Source organism: Haematobia irritans, chromosome 1 (genome assembly GCF_050003625.1).
Source record: "Haematobia irritans isolate KBUSLIRL chromosome 1, ASM5000362v1, whole genome shotgun sequence".
Taxonomy (NCBI): domain Eukaryota; kingdom Metazoa; phylum Arthropoda; class Insecta; order Diptera; family Muscidae; genus Haematobia; species Haematobia irritans.
The window spans coordinates 241715818-241728717 of NC_134397.1; the positions used below are offsets into that span (position 1 = coordinate 241715818).

Consider the following 12900-nt stretch of genomic DNA (forward strand, 5'->3'; position numbering starts at 1 on the left):
ATGGTATTTTGTCGTTAAAAAGTTTTCAAAAAAAAAAAAAAAACTCAAAGACAACTTCCTGATTAAATGCAACAATGACATTCAGCGCATTGAACGTCTTTAGACTATGGGTGGGTTCTGATGGTCTTGGTTAGGTTGGAAATTTCCCTTAACGAAAAAATCCAACAAAACATTGTTGGTATTTTCATTGTTTGCAATTTGGAATACGGTTCGATGCTTGACTTTTGTTTGTGAGCTGGCAATTGCAAGTGAAAATTGGGAAGGATGAACCACAAAGTGTGTTGACACAGAAATTGCAAAGTTTTTTGTTTACATTCGTACATCACTCCCATCATTCTTCACAGTTTCTTCTATTCCGATTTTCCCATTTTTTTGTTGTTGTCTTGGATGTTTGGTTTGTTTATTGTTTATTTTGTTGCTGTTAAGTTTATATTGTTGCTGCTGCTTTTATTATTCATCTGCAGCGTGTTGCTGCCACACTGGAGAGAGGTATTGGTACAACATTCGTACTTTTGGGCAATAACATTCACTTTCATTTCAAGTTATTTTCCTTGCGTTTTCGATTTGAAGGTCTTAGAACGACGGCGATGGCGAAGAGCAATCCTTTTAAAGTGTCAAATTTATGCAAAAAGCTTTTAGTCTTAGCATCACTTTCCATCGTTGATGTTGTTTTTAGTCACATAGTAGTCATTGCTATTGTTTTTTTGTTTGTTTGTTTATATTTTGGCGTTTGTTGTGGTTGTTAGGGATGCCATTATAGGAATTCAAAACAAAAGGAATAAACGTATTTGTCGCCTTGAAATTGACACAATGTTAAACCTGGGGCGGCATGAATATGGACCCAAGAAAATTAGCCCCAAACTTCAAAATGAAACGGGGCCAAAAATGTGGGACGTAACTTTATAATGAATATGAGCCCCATGAAAATGAGTCCCAACAAAATATAACTGAGGCATGGAAATTGACCCTCATTTTGGGGTTTATTTTCACTTTAGATTTGAAAGACTATGTGAAAATGAATCCAAACTTATGGGAACAATATGAAGCTTTTAGTAAAACACATTAACCCCCATTTTCATGAACCTCCGTTAGTGCTACGTTAGCTAACGAACTTTTAAACCGCACTGTAGACATATCTGTCATCGTGCCTATATATTTCATATGCCGGTTAGGAACTTAACTGCCAAAAATTTTTCAGTTAAAGTTAAACGGAGAGAAGATATTACCATTTTTCTGTCTGTTAACTGGGAGTTAAAGCCTAACGGAGCTACATGAAAATGGCCGTAAATGTCTGTTCCTGAGTACAGTTTAAGTGCACTTTACTGGCACCTCACCAAATCGCTTAAATTTCAAGTATGTTACGTAGTTCGGTGTTCTGATTCTAACAAAGTAAACATTTTGCCCCGGAAGTACCCGGGTCTTGAGAAATAACCATGTCACTACTTTCGCATTAGCCCACTTTGGATTCTGTCTATAGGAGAATCTTTCAAACTCCGACCGAAGGCCGTTCACCCATGTTACTTCTTTCATCTTGGCTCACATTGGATTCTGTCCATAGGAAAAATTATCAAACCCCGGCCGACTGACCTCCACCCATGTTACTACTTTCGCGTTAGATCACTTTGGATTCTATCCATAGGAGAAAGTCTCAAACTCCGACCGGAGGCCGGCAACCCATTTCACTTTACCTTCGCGTTAGCCCAGTTTGGATTCTGCCCATAGGAAAGAGTCTATAACCGCGGCCGAAGGCCCATTACCCATGTCACTACTTTCGCGTTAGATCATTTTGGATTCTATCCATAAGAGTAAGTCTCAAAATCAGGCCGCTGGTCTGCCACCCATTTCATTTGGTCTTCGCGTTATACCACTTGGGATTCTGTCCATAGGAAATGTTTCAAAGCCCGGGCGCAGGCCAGCCAAGTTTCCAAAACACTTAACTTTTTTCTGTTTATACCGCGCTTTTTGTGCTGGGCTAAGAAGTTTCCGAACTGCCCTCGTACTGCAAAAATTTCCCATTTCTGGCCCGGAAGTACCCGGGTCTTGAGAAATAACGATGTCACTACTCTCGCATTAGCCCACTTTGGATTCTGTCTATAGGAGAAACTTTCAAACTCCGACCGAAGGCCGATCACCCATGTCACTACCTTCATCTAAGCTCACTTTGGATTCTGTCCATAGGAAAAATGATCAAAATCCGGGCGACTGACCTCCACCCATGTCACTAATTTCGTGTTAGATCACTTTGGATTCTATCCATAAGAGTAAGTCCCAAACTCCGACCGCAGGCCGGCCACCCATTTCACTTTACCTTCGCGTTAGCCCAGTTTGGATTCTGCCCATAGGAGACAGTCTATAATTCCGGCCGAAGGCCGATAACTCATGTCACTACTTTCGCGTTAGATCACTTTCGATTCTATCCATAAGAGTAAGTCTCAAACTCCGACCACAGGCCGGCCACCCATTTCACTTTACCTTCGCGTTAGCCCAGTTTGGATTCTGCCCATAGGAGAGAGTCTATAACCCCGGCCGAAGGCCAATTACCAATGTCGCTACTCTCGTATTAGCTCACTTTGGATTATGTCTATAAGAGAAACTTTCAAACTCCGACCGAAGGCCGATCACCCATGTCACTACTTTCATCTAAGCTCACTTTGGATTCTGTCCATAAGAAAAGTTATCAAATTCCGGCCGAATGACCTCCACCCATGTCACTACTTTCGCGTCAGATCACTTTGGATTCTATCCATAGGAGTAAGTCTCAAACTCCGACCGCAGGCCGACATCCCATTTCACTTTGCCTTCGCGTTAGCCCAGTTTGGATACTGCTCATAGGAGAGAGTCTATAACCCCGGCCGAAGGCCCATCACCCAAGTTACTACTTTCGCGTTAGATCACTTTGGATTCTATCCATAAGAGTAAATCTCAAAATCAGGCCGCAGGCCTGCCACCCATTTCATTTGGTCTTCGCGTTATACCACTTGGGATTATGTCCATAGGAAATGTTTCAAAGCCCGGGCGCAGGTCAGCCAAGGCTAAGAAGTTTCCGAACTGCCCTCGTACTGCAAAAGTTTCCCATTTCTGGCCCTGAAGTACCCGGGTCTTGAAAAATAACGATGTAACTACTCTCGCATTAGCTCACTTTGGATTCTGTCTATAAGAGAAACTTTCAAACTCCGACCGAAGGCCGATCGCCCATGTCACTACTCATCTAAGCTCACTTTGGATTCTGTCCATAGGAAAAATTATCAAACCCCGGCCGAATGACCTCCACCCATGTTACTACTTTCGCGCGAGATCACTTTGGATTCTATCCATAGGAGAAAGTCTCAAACTACGACCGCAGGCCGGCCACCCATTTCACTTTACCTTCGCGTTAGCCCAATTTGGATACTGCCCATAGGAGAGGGTCTATACCCCCGGCCGAAGGCCCATCACCCATGTTACTACTTTCGCGTTAGATCACTTTGGATTCTATCCATAAGAGGAAATCTCAAAATCAGTCCGCAGGCCTGCCACCCATTTTACTTTATCTTCGCGTTAGCCCAGCTTGGATTCTGCCCATAGGAGAGAGTCTATAACCCCGGTCGAAGGCCCATCATCCATGTTACTACTTTCGCGTTAGATCACTTTGGATTCTTTCCTAAGAGTAAGTCTCAAACTCCGAGCACAGGTCGGCCACCCATTTCACTTTATCTTCGCGTTAGCCCAGTTTGGATTCTGCCCATAGGAGAGAGTCTATAACCCCGGCCGAAGACGCATCACCCATGTTACTACTTTCGTGTTAGATCACTTTGGATTCTGTCCTAAGAATAAGACTCAATATCAGGCCGCAGGCCTGCCACCCATTTCACTTTGCGTTCGCGTTATACCACTTGGGATTCTGTCCATAGGAAAAGTTTCAAAGCCCGGGCGCAGGCCAGCCATCCATGTCACTTTACCTTCGCGTTATTCCTTTGCATTCTGCCTATATCCAGCATTGACATTTCCTTAGGAAATTAGCATATAAGACCAAAATTAAATCATTAAAGCATGAAGTACCCCCACGCTGCCTATTAATTTCATTTAAATTTAAAATTGTTTTACACAGTAAAAACGTTTGTGATTCACTGTCGAAATTAATGGATTCAATAAATTTTTTATTGAATTTTTTTTTCAATCACGAAAATAAAACTATCAATCACAGAATTAATTATAAATAAAAACTAGGTTTGATTAAAAAATTAATTGATTTCTTTCAGCATTTTTAATTAACTTTTTAATTTTTAATTGATTTTGGATGCGAAACTCAATTAAATTTTTAATTACAGCAATCAATTATTCATCCTTTTTTGGTAATTTTACAAGTTTGCAATTTTACGAGTTTATACTTTTTCCCCTATTTTTTTTAGATGTGAGTCCAAATTTAATAGACCATTGAATAGTATGAAACTAATTATAACCGAATAAAATTTATAACTATATTTTAATTAATTAAAATGCTAATTAGTATAATTAATATTTTAATTAAAACTATAAAAATTTGCATTAATTTTTTTAATTGTCTCTATTGTTTAGTTTGATTAAAAAAATTTCAACTTCAATCAACTTTTTAACTAAAAATATTTTGGTGATATTTTTTTCTGTGTACATAAAAATGTCTGGCAAAAAGCCTATGCAAATATCATTAAATTACGTACCGAGTTCCCATTAGGGGAATTTCAAGAAAATCTGAAATTTTTCAAGCCATTTTTATTTCATAACTTCCTCCGACGTCCTTTGTAAAATTCAAGTAAATGAGAGAATGTTTGCTTTTTTCAATATGCTAAAAAAATCGGGCAAATAGGAGGGTGTCTCCCTCCCCATTCAAATATCAACAAATTAAAGCAGATCTTTGTATAGATTAGAGGTCTGCATCGAATAACTTTTCACTACATGTATGCAATTCGCTGTCGAATATAGTACATACACTGTCTTTCTCTCAGAGCGCAAGTAGTGAAGTGAAGAGAACGCTTGCTTGTCAAATACCACCAAGTACTTATCCGAAACAATATGTGTTCCGAAAAAAAGGAACAATAAAAATGTAAGTACTTGAGAAAAAGTACAACATGGATTCTCTTCACTTCACGTGGTACCACAAGTATTGCTTAGCTATGTGCGAAGCAAAACTTTCCATTATTATTAATCATAGATATGTATGTATGTCACATATTTCATATATTTATGTAAGTCACACACTTACCTTAACGTTTTCCGTTCTTTATATCAATCCGAAAACATATATTATGGAGAGTAACTGTTTTCTTGTATTTCTGAAACTTCACGTGGTACATGGGGTACTCTATGAAGTTTTGTTCTCGCAACATACTCGACGTGATCAATCTGAGTACACTTCAATAAGAGAGAAAGAGGAATATGTGTTTGTTGGTAGTGAAGACATCAGAGTAGCAACAAGAAGTTACTCGTGGCTTTTGATGTTCATTAAAATGTGTACCAATTGTTTTGCGACTCTCTCAAATAGATGTACTCATGTAGCAAGTACACGTGTACTCTGCATTTACAAATGGAATTGTGCAGACCTCTAGTATAGATGTCGCCCTCAACATTCCCTGAAAACTCCAGGAAATATGGGACAAGGGGGAGGTACTCCTGCCCGTCCAAATATTAAAACATCAGTTCGCCCATATTAACTTCATAATAGAATTCGACCGAAGCGGTTCTTTTTGGTCGAATGCCGAAGCCGAAACCGATTCTTCAGAAAAAAAAAACATTCTAAAATCGTGAACGGATGGTAACAAAATGAAACGGAAACGTTCACGAAAAAACGCATGGTGTCATATTATCGTTGTCAGATTTACATCGTCTGTTCTCCGTTTGACACCACAACGTGCACGTTTCAACGTTTTAAAACGGCATCATGTTTTTTTATGGGTGAAGTAAATCATAGATTTTTTAAGGTTAACCTAGCGAAAAGTAATGTGGCGAAAAAAATTTAGATACCCTATTTTGGCAACAGGGTCACCCTGTACATGCTCTGTAAATCGGTTGAGACGTTTTCAAGCTTACCCGAAACATTTAAACAAAAATAACTCGGATTTTATATAAGCAATGATGGAAAGGAGTAATATTCAATTACCTCTTAAGACTTTATAGACTGGTATATATATTTTTGGTTCAAAAATTTTTCAAATTTGGAACATTCACCAAAATCGCTATCCCTAACAACCGTGACATCCCTAAATGCTATACCATTGTTAGATTTATTTTTATTATTGCTCTGTGTGCCGTTTTATAGTCGACATCGTTTGCTTCTTCCCAATAGATTCTTTGCTAGCTGAGGCAACACACAAACTCCTCTCATATCAGGCTTTTAAGGAGGCAACCACATATCATCATTTCATATGTTCAACATACATTCCTATATGCGAATGTAGTTTTGTGCAAATATGCAAATAATTCTCCTAGGACATATTTTCATTATGACTACGGGGGCTGGGGTAACGGCGCAGAGGTTATCATGAAAATCTTGAAGGGCTAAAACAAACAACAGCCATGCTCCTTGAAGCTCTTAGTTGGTGCTGGGGTGGGGGGAGTACATATGCAAGTAACATTCATACCTTCATTTAATGCTGAAGCAAATTCTTGTAGATTTACCGGCCTCTTTTGAATCCATCAGTAATGTTTAACTTCATGGTGGGAATCAAAATTCAAACGAATGCTTATATGTTTGCCATGGTTCTGAATGTATACGAAATGTTCACCCACAGCATTATCGTTGTAACGCCTAAAAGTATGCCATGCATATTGTCACGTGTACATGATGCAATAGTCGTCATCGGCATTCGTCGTTGAATATCGTAAACCATATGCACATGTCATCATTCAGCAGCCATCGAGTCATCCTGCATATAGTAGTCGTCTTCAACTACGGTACGGTCGCATCGTCTGTAGTATATCGAAATGCCAACTTGTTTTTCATGCTTGTTTATTAATCATTTACTCATTGTGTTTTGTGTGCGTTTTGGGAGTTTCCCCCATAGTTTATGTGCAGTATTGAGTGAGCACACTGGTAGAAATCTCGTAAAATTTTGTAGATGGCGCCCTGCAAACAAAAAATCTTATTTTGCAAAATTTTATTTCTATAAAAAAATTTTGTCACAATTTTATTTCTATAGAAAATTTTGTCAACATTTTATTTCTATAAAAATTTTGTCAAAAATTTTTATCTATGGAAAATTTTGTCAAATTTTTGTTTCTATAGAAAATTTTGTCAAAATTTTATTTCTATAGAAAATTTTGTCAAAATTTCATTTTTATAGAAAATTTTGTCAAAATTTTATTTCTATAGCAAATTTTGTCAACATTTTATTTCAATAGAAAAATGTATTAAAATTTTATTTCTATAGAAAATTTTGTCAAAATTGTTATTTCTATAGAAAATTTTGTCAAAATGTTATTTCTATAGAAAATTTTGTCAAAATGTTATGTCTATAGAAAATTTTGTCGAAATTTTATTTCTATGGAAAATTTTTGTCAAAATTTTATTTCTATACAAAATTTTGTCGAAATTTTATTCTATGGAAAATTTTGTAAAAATTGTATTTCTATAAAAATTTGGTTAAAAATTTATATCTATCGAAAATTTTGTCAAATTTTTGTTTCTATAGAAAATTTTGTCAAAATTTTATTTCCAAAGAAAATGTTGTCAAAATTTTATTTTTATAGAGAAAATGTTTTTCAAAATTTTATTTCTATGGATAAAATGTTTTTCAAAATTTTATTTCTATAGGAAATTTTGTCAACATTTTATTTGTAAAGAAAATTTTGTTAAAATGTCAATTTTGTCAAAATTTTATTTCTAGAGAGAAATTTTATTTCTATAGAAAATTTTGTCAAAATTTTATTTCTAAAGAAAATTTTGTTAAAATTTTATTTCTAAAGTAAATTTTGTCAAAATTTTATTTCTAAAGAAAATTTTGTCAAAATTTTATTTCTAGAGAAAATTGTTTCAAAATTTTATTTCTCAAGAACATTTTATTTGTAAAGAAAATTTTGTCAAAATTTTATTTCTATACGAAATATTGTCAAAATTTTATTTCTATGGAAAATTTTGTAAACATTTTATTTCTATAGAAAATTTTGTCAAAATTTTATATCTTGAAAATTTTGTCCAAATTTTATTTCTATAGAAAATTTTGTCAAAATTTTATTTGTGAAGAAAATTTGTCTATAGAAAAATTTGTCAACATTTTATTTTTATAGAAAATTTAGTCATAATTTTATTTCTATAGAAAATTTTCCATAGCAAATTTTGTCAAAATTTTATTTCTATAGAAAATTTTGTCAAAATTTTATTTCTATAGAAAATTTTGTCAAAATTTTATTTCTATAGAAAATTTTGTCAAAATTTTATTTCTAAAGAAAATTTTGTCAAAATTTTATTTCTATAGAAAATTTTGTCATAATTTTATTTCTATAGAAAATTTTGTCAAAATTGTATTTCTACAGAAAATTGTGTCAAGATTTTTATTTCTATAGAAAATTTTGTCAAAATTTTATTTCTATAGAAAATTTTGTCAAAACTTTATTTCCATAGAAAATTTTGTCAAAATGTTATATCTATAGATAATTTTGTCGAAATTTTATTTCTATAGAAAATTTTGTCATAATTTTATTTCTGTAGAAAATTTTGTCAAAATTTTATTTCTATAGAACATTTTGCCAAAATTTTATTTCTATAGAGAATTGTGACAAAATTTTACTTCTATAGAAAATTTTGACAAAATTTTATTTATATAGAAAATTTTGACAAAATTTTATTTCTATAGAAAATTTTGTTGAAATTTTATTTCTATAGAAAATTTTGTCAACATTTCTATAGAAAATTTATGTCACAATTTGATTTCTATAGATTTTTTTTTTCAAAATTTTGTTTCTATACAAAATGTTGTCAAAATTTTATTTCTACACATATATTTGTCAAAATTTTATTTCTATAGAAATTTTTGTCAAAATTTTATTTCTATAGAAAATTTTGTAAAAATTGTATTTCTATAGAAAATTTTATTTCTATAGAAAATGTTGTCAAAATTTTTATTTCTGTAGAAAATTTTCTCAAAAATTTTATTTCTATAGAAAATTTTCTCAAAAATTTTATTTCTATGGAAAATTTCGCGATAATTTTATTTCAATAGAAAAATTTGTTAAAATTTTATATCTACAGAAAATTTTGTCAAAATGTTTATTTCTATAGAAATTTTTTTCAAAATTTCATTGCCATAGAAAATTTTGTCATAATTTTATTTCTATAGAAAATTTTGTCATAATTTTATTTCTATAGAAAATTTTGTCAAAATTTTATTTCTAAAGAAAATTTGCCAAAATTTTATTTCTATGGAAAATTTTGTAAAATTTTTATTTCTATAAAATATTTTCACAAGATTTTATTTCTATAGAAAAATTTGTCAACATTTTATTTCTATAAAAAAGTTTGTCAAAATTTTATATATATCGAACATTTTGTCAAAATTTACATCTGTAGAAAATGTTGTCAAAATTTTGTTTCTATAGAAAATGTTGTCAAAATGTTATTTCTATGGAAAATTTTGACAAATTTTTATTTCTATAGAAAATGTTCTCAAAAATTTTATTTCTATAGAAAATTTTCTCAAAAATTTTATTTCTATGGAAAATTTTGTCAAAACTTTATTGCTATAGAAAAATTTTTCACTTTTTCCAAATTTTGAGAAATTGGTTATGCCACTTTTTGAAAATTGTTAAAAGTAAACATTCGACTTTTGTTTTTATTGAAGTGTCGATTTTTAAGGTGTTAATGTTTTCAAGATGGAATTTTCCATCATTTCCCTTCTAAAATCACATAGAATATCCCATATATCATTTATTTTATATTTTTCATTCCAAGCACTGTTCACCCATTAGTGCCATTTTCCTTTATTTCTTCAGCACGCACTGGAATTAAGTCAAAAACACTTGATATGTACTTATTTTCAAGTGGGATTCTTGTGACAGACAGACTCACGAAAAAGCGGTCATACCGAAAGACAGACAGACAGACAGACAGACAGAATAACGAATGAACGAACAAGAAAACATTGCCAATATTAGCAACAATACAGGGTTGGTAACATCATCGTCACTTCAAGTGCAGCCACGTTGCGGAAGTCAGTCAGTGCCACACACGCATGTTTTGCATACGCAAATATTTGTGTGATTCGACATTCTGACAGTAGTATAGTGCACATTAAAATACATACGCACATTTATACACACACACACACACACATATATATATACAGACAGAGTCATTTATATGAATGAGTAAATATGAAACGTAAAGTTGAGAAAATTTGATGTTAGATTCACCCACAACACCATCTCGCACATCATAGCTAATTACTAATGGAAATTATTTTCTGTATTGTATATAATATATCCTTGAATGCTCTTCTCCCCTCTAGACTTTTACGTAGGTCAACCATTCGACTTTTTGGTAAAATAAAACAAACGAACTTGAAATTTAAAATAGGAGAAATTTTGAAAATTTATTCGTTGGATTTTTGCTTGCTGACTCCTTAAGGTAATGAAATTAATGTCAGTCTTCCCAAGGACATTATCTGCTGAAGAGAGTAATTTTTTGAATTGGGCTCAATAAGTTTTAGAGGTTATCTACGGCATGACGTATTAGTGGAGTTATTGAGTAGGCTAACGAAATATCTGTGTGCATGAACGAAACAGACGGAACTCAAATTTTTAGCACATTATTTTTAAGTGCAAACATATAACTTTTTATACCCACCACCATAGAATGGTGACGGGGGTATAATAAGTTTGTCATTCCGTTTGTAACACATCCAAATATCGATTTCCGACTATATAAAGTATATATATTCTTGATCAGGGAGAAATTCTAAGACGATATAACGATGTCCGTCTGTCTGTCTGTTGTAATCACGCTACAGTCTTCAATAATGAAGCAATCGTGCTGAAATTTTGCACAAACTCGTCTTTTGTGTGCAGGCAGGTCAAGTTCGAAGATGGCCTATATCGGTCCAGGTTTTGATATAGTCCCCATATAAACCGACCTCCCGATTTGGGGTCTTGGGCTTATAGAAATCGTAGTTTTTATCAAATTTGCCTGAAATTTGAAATCTAGAGGTATTTTATGACTATAAAGAGGTGTGCCAAAAATGGTGAGTATCGGTCCATGTTTTGGTATAGCCCCCATATAGACCGATCTCCCGATTTTACCTCTTGGGCTTATAGAAACCGCAGTTTTTATTCAATTTACCTGAAATGGGAAATCTAGAGGTATTATAGGACAACAAATATGTGTGCCAAAAATTGTGAGTATCGCTCCATGTTTTGGTATGGTCCCCATATAAAACGATCTCCCGATTTGGGGTCTTGAGCTTATAGAAACCGGAGTTTTTATTCACTTTACCTGAAATTGGAAATCTAGAGGTATTGTAGGACCACAAATACGTGTGCCAAAAATTGTGAGTATCGGTCCATATTTTGGTATAGCCCCCATATAGACCGATCTCCCGATTTTACTTCTTGGGCTTATAGAAACCGCAGTTTTTATTCAATTTGTCTGAAATTGGAAATCTAGAAGTATTTTAGGACCATAAAGAGGTGTGCCGAAAATGGTGAGTATCGGTCCATATTTCGGTATAGCCCCCATATAGACCGATTTCCCGATTTTACTTCTTGGGCTTCCTAGAATCCGAAGTTTTTATCCTATTTGCCAGAAATTGGAAATCTAGAGGTATATTCGGGTCATAAAGAGGTGTGCCGAAAACGGTGAGTATCGGTCCATATTTTAGTATAGCCCCCATAAGAAGGATCTCCCGATTTAACTCCTTGGGTTTCTAGAAGCCGTAGTTTTTATCTGATTTGCCTGAAATTGTAAATATTCTGGTATTTTACGCTCACAAAAACGTGTATCGGATTAAGTTTTTATCGGTCCTTTTGGTAATGCCTCCATATAGACCGACTTCACTTCTTGAGGGTGTAGAAGGCGCACTGATCATGAAAATTGCTTGAAACACAATGTAAAATTTCCAGATTTTACTTCTCGGGTGAAAATCTACAGATTTAAGATTTCAAATCAAGACGTTATTTTATAATTTTCTTGCACTTGTAAGTGATGTTAATGATTCCTCTAAAACTCAAACAAAAATGGTTCTTATAATTCCAGAATCTGATATAGTCCTCATAGGTGAAATTTTTAAATTTATGTTCGGGAAGTGTCTCAAGTCCTCAAGCCCTCCTGAAATTTCAAAGGAAACTCTAATATATGGTTCATGGTGGTGGGTATTTAAGATTCGGCCCGGCCGAACTTACTGCTGTATATACTTGTTTTGTTTCAAATAGGCTAAAAACAGAGTAAGAATTAATAAAATGTAAAAATTATTTAAATTTTATATAAAAAATGGTAAATCAATTCTAAAAAAAATTCGATCTTTTGAGAACATCTTTTGAGAACAACAAGTCAAACGTTTCAGGAAAGTGATAAAATGCATTACAAATAAAAAAAAATATAAAAAATATTAATTTGAAAAATATCACAAATTTTTTTTAATCACATGCGAAACACTGAATTCGGATCACACTTAAAGAAGTCATGCAAATTCACTGCAACGGCTGTTGAAATGGTGGCCATCCGTCCTATGACAATTCCATGTTAAATTCATCGCTTCTTTTTTTGGCGACGCTTTCGTTTTTGCTGAGTTGTAGTATTGTGGATGCCACCAACGATATCTAGTGGCAAACTTAGAAAATAATATTTTGATTACCCAATATACCCACATTTCATAAATATGAGCTTAATCATCCACATTTATATAATCCCATATTCAAAAGTTAAAAAGAAAATTTCATTAACCCCCCCAAAAAAAATCA

General features: G+C 33.5%; 1 protein-coding gene across 8 annotated transcripts in view; it reads left to right on the forward strand.

Annotated features, from left to right (window-relative positions):
* The window catches only part of heph (polypyrimidine tract-binding protein 1 heph), a 564267-nt gene that overhangs the window by 157727 nt on the left and 393640 nt on the right, over positions 1-12900 (forward strand). The window lies entirely within an intron of this gene.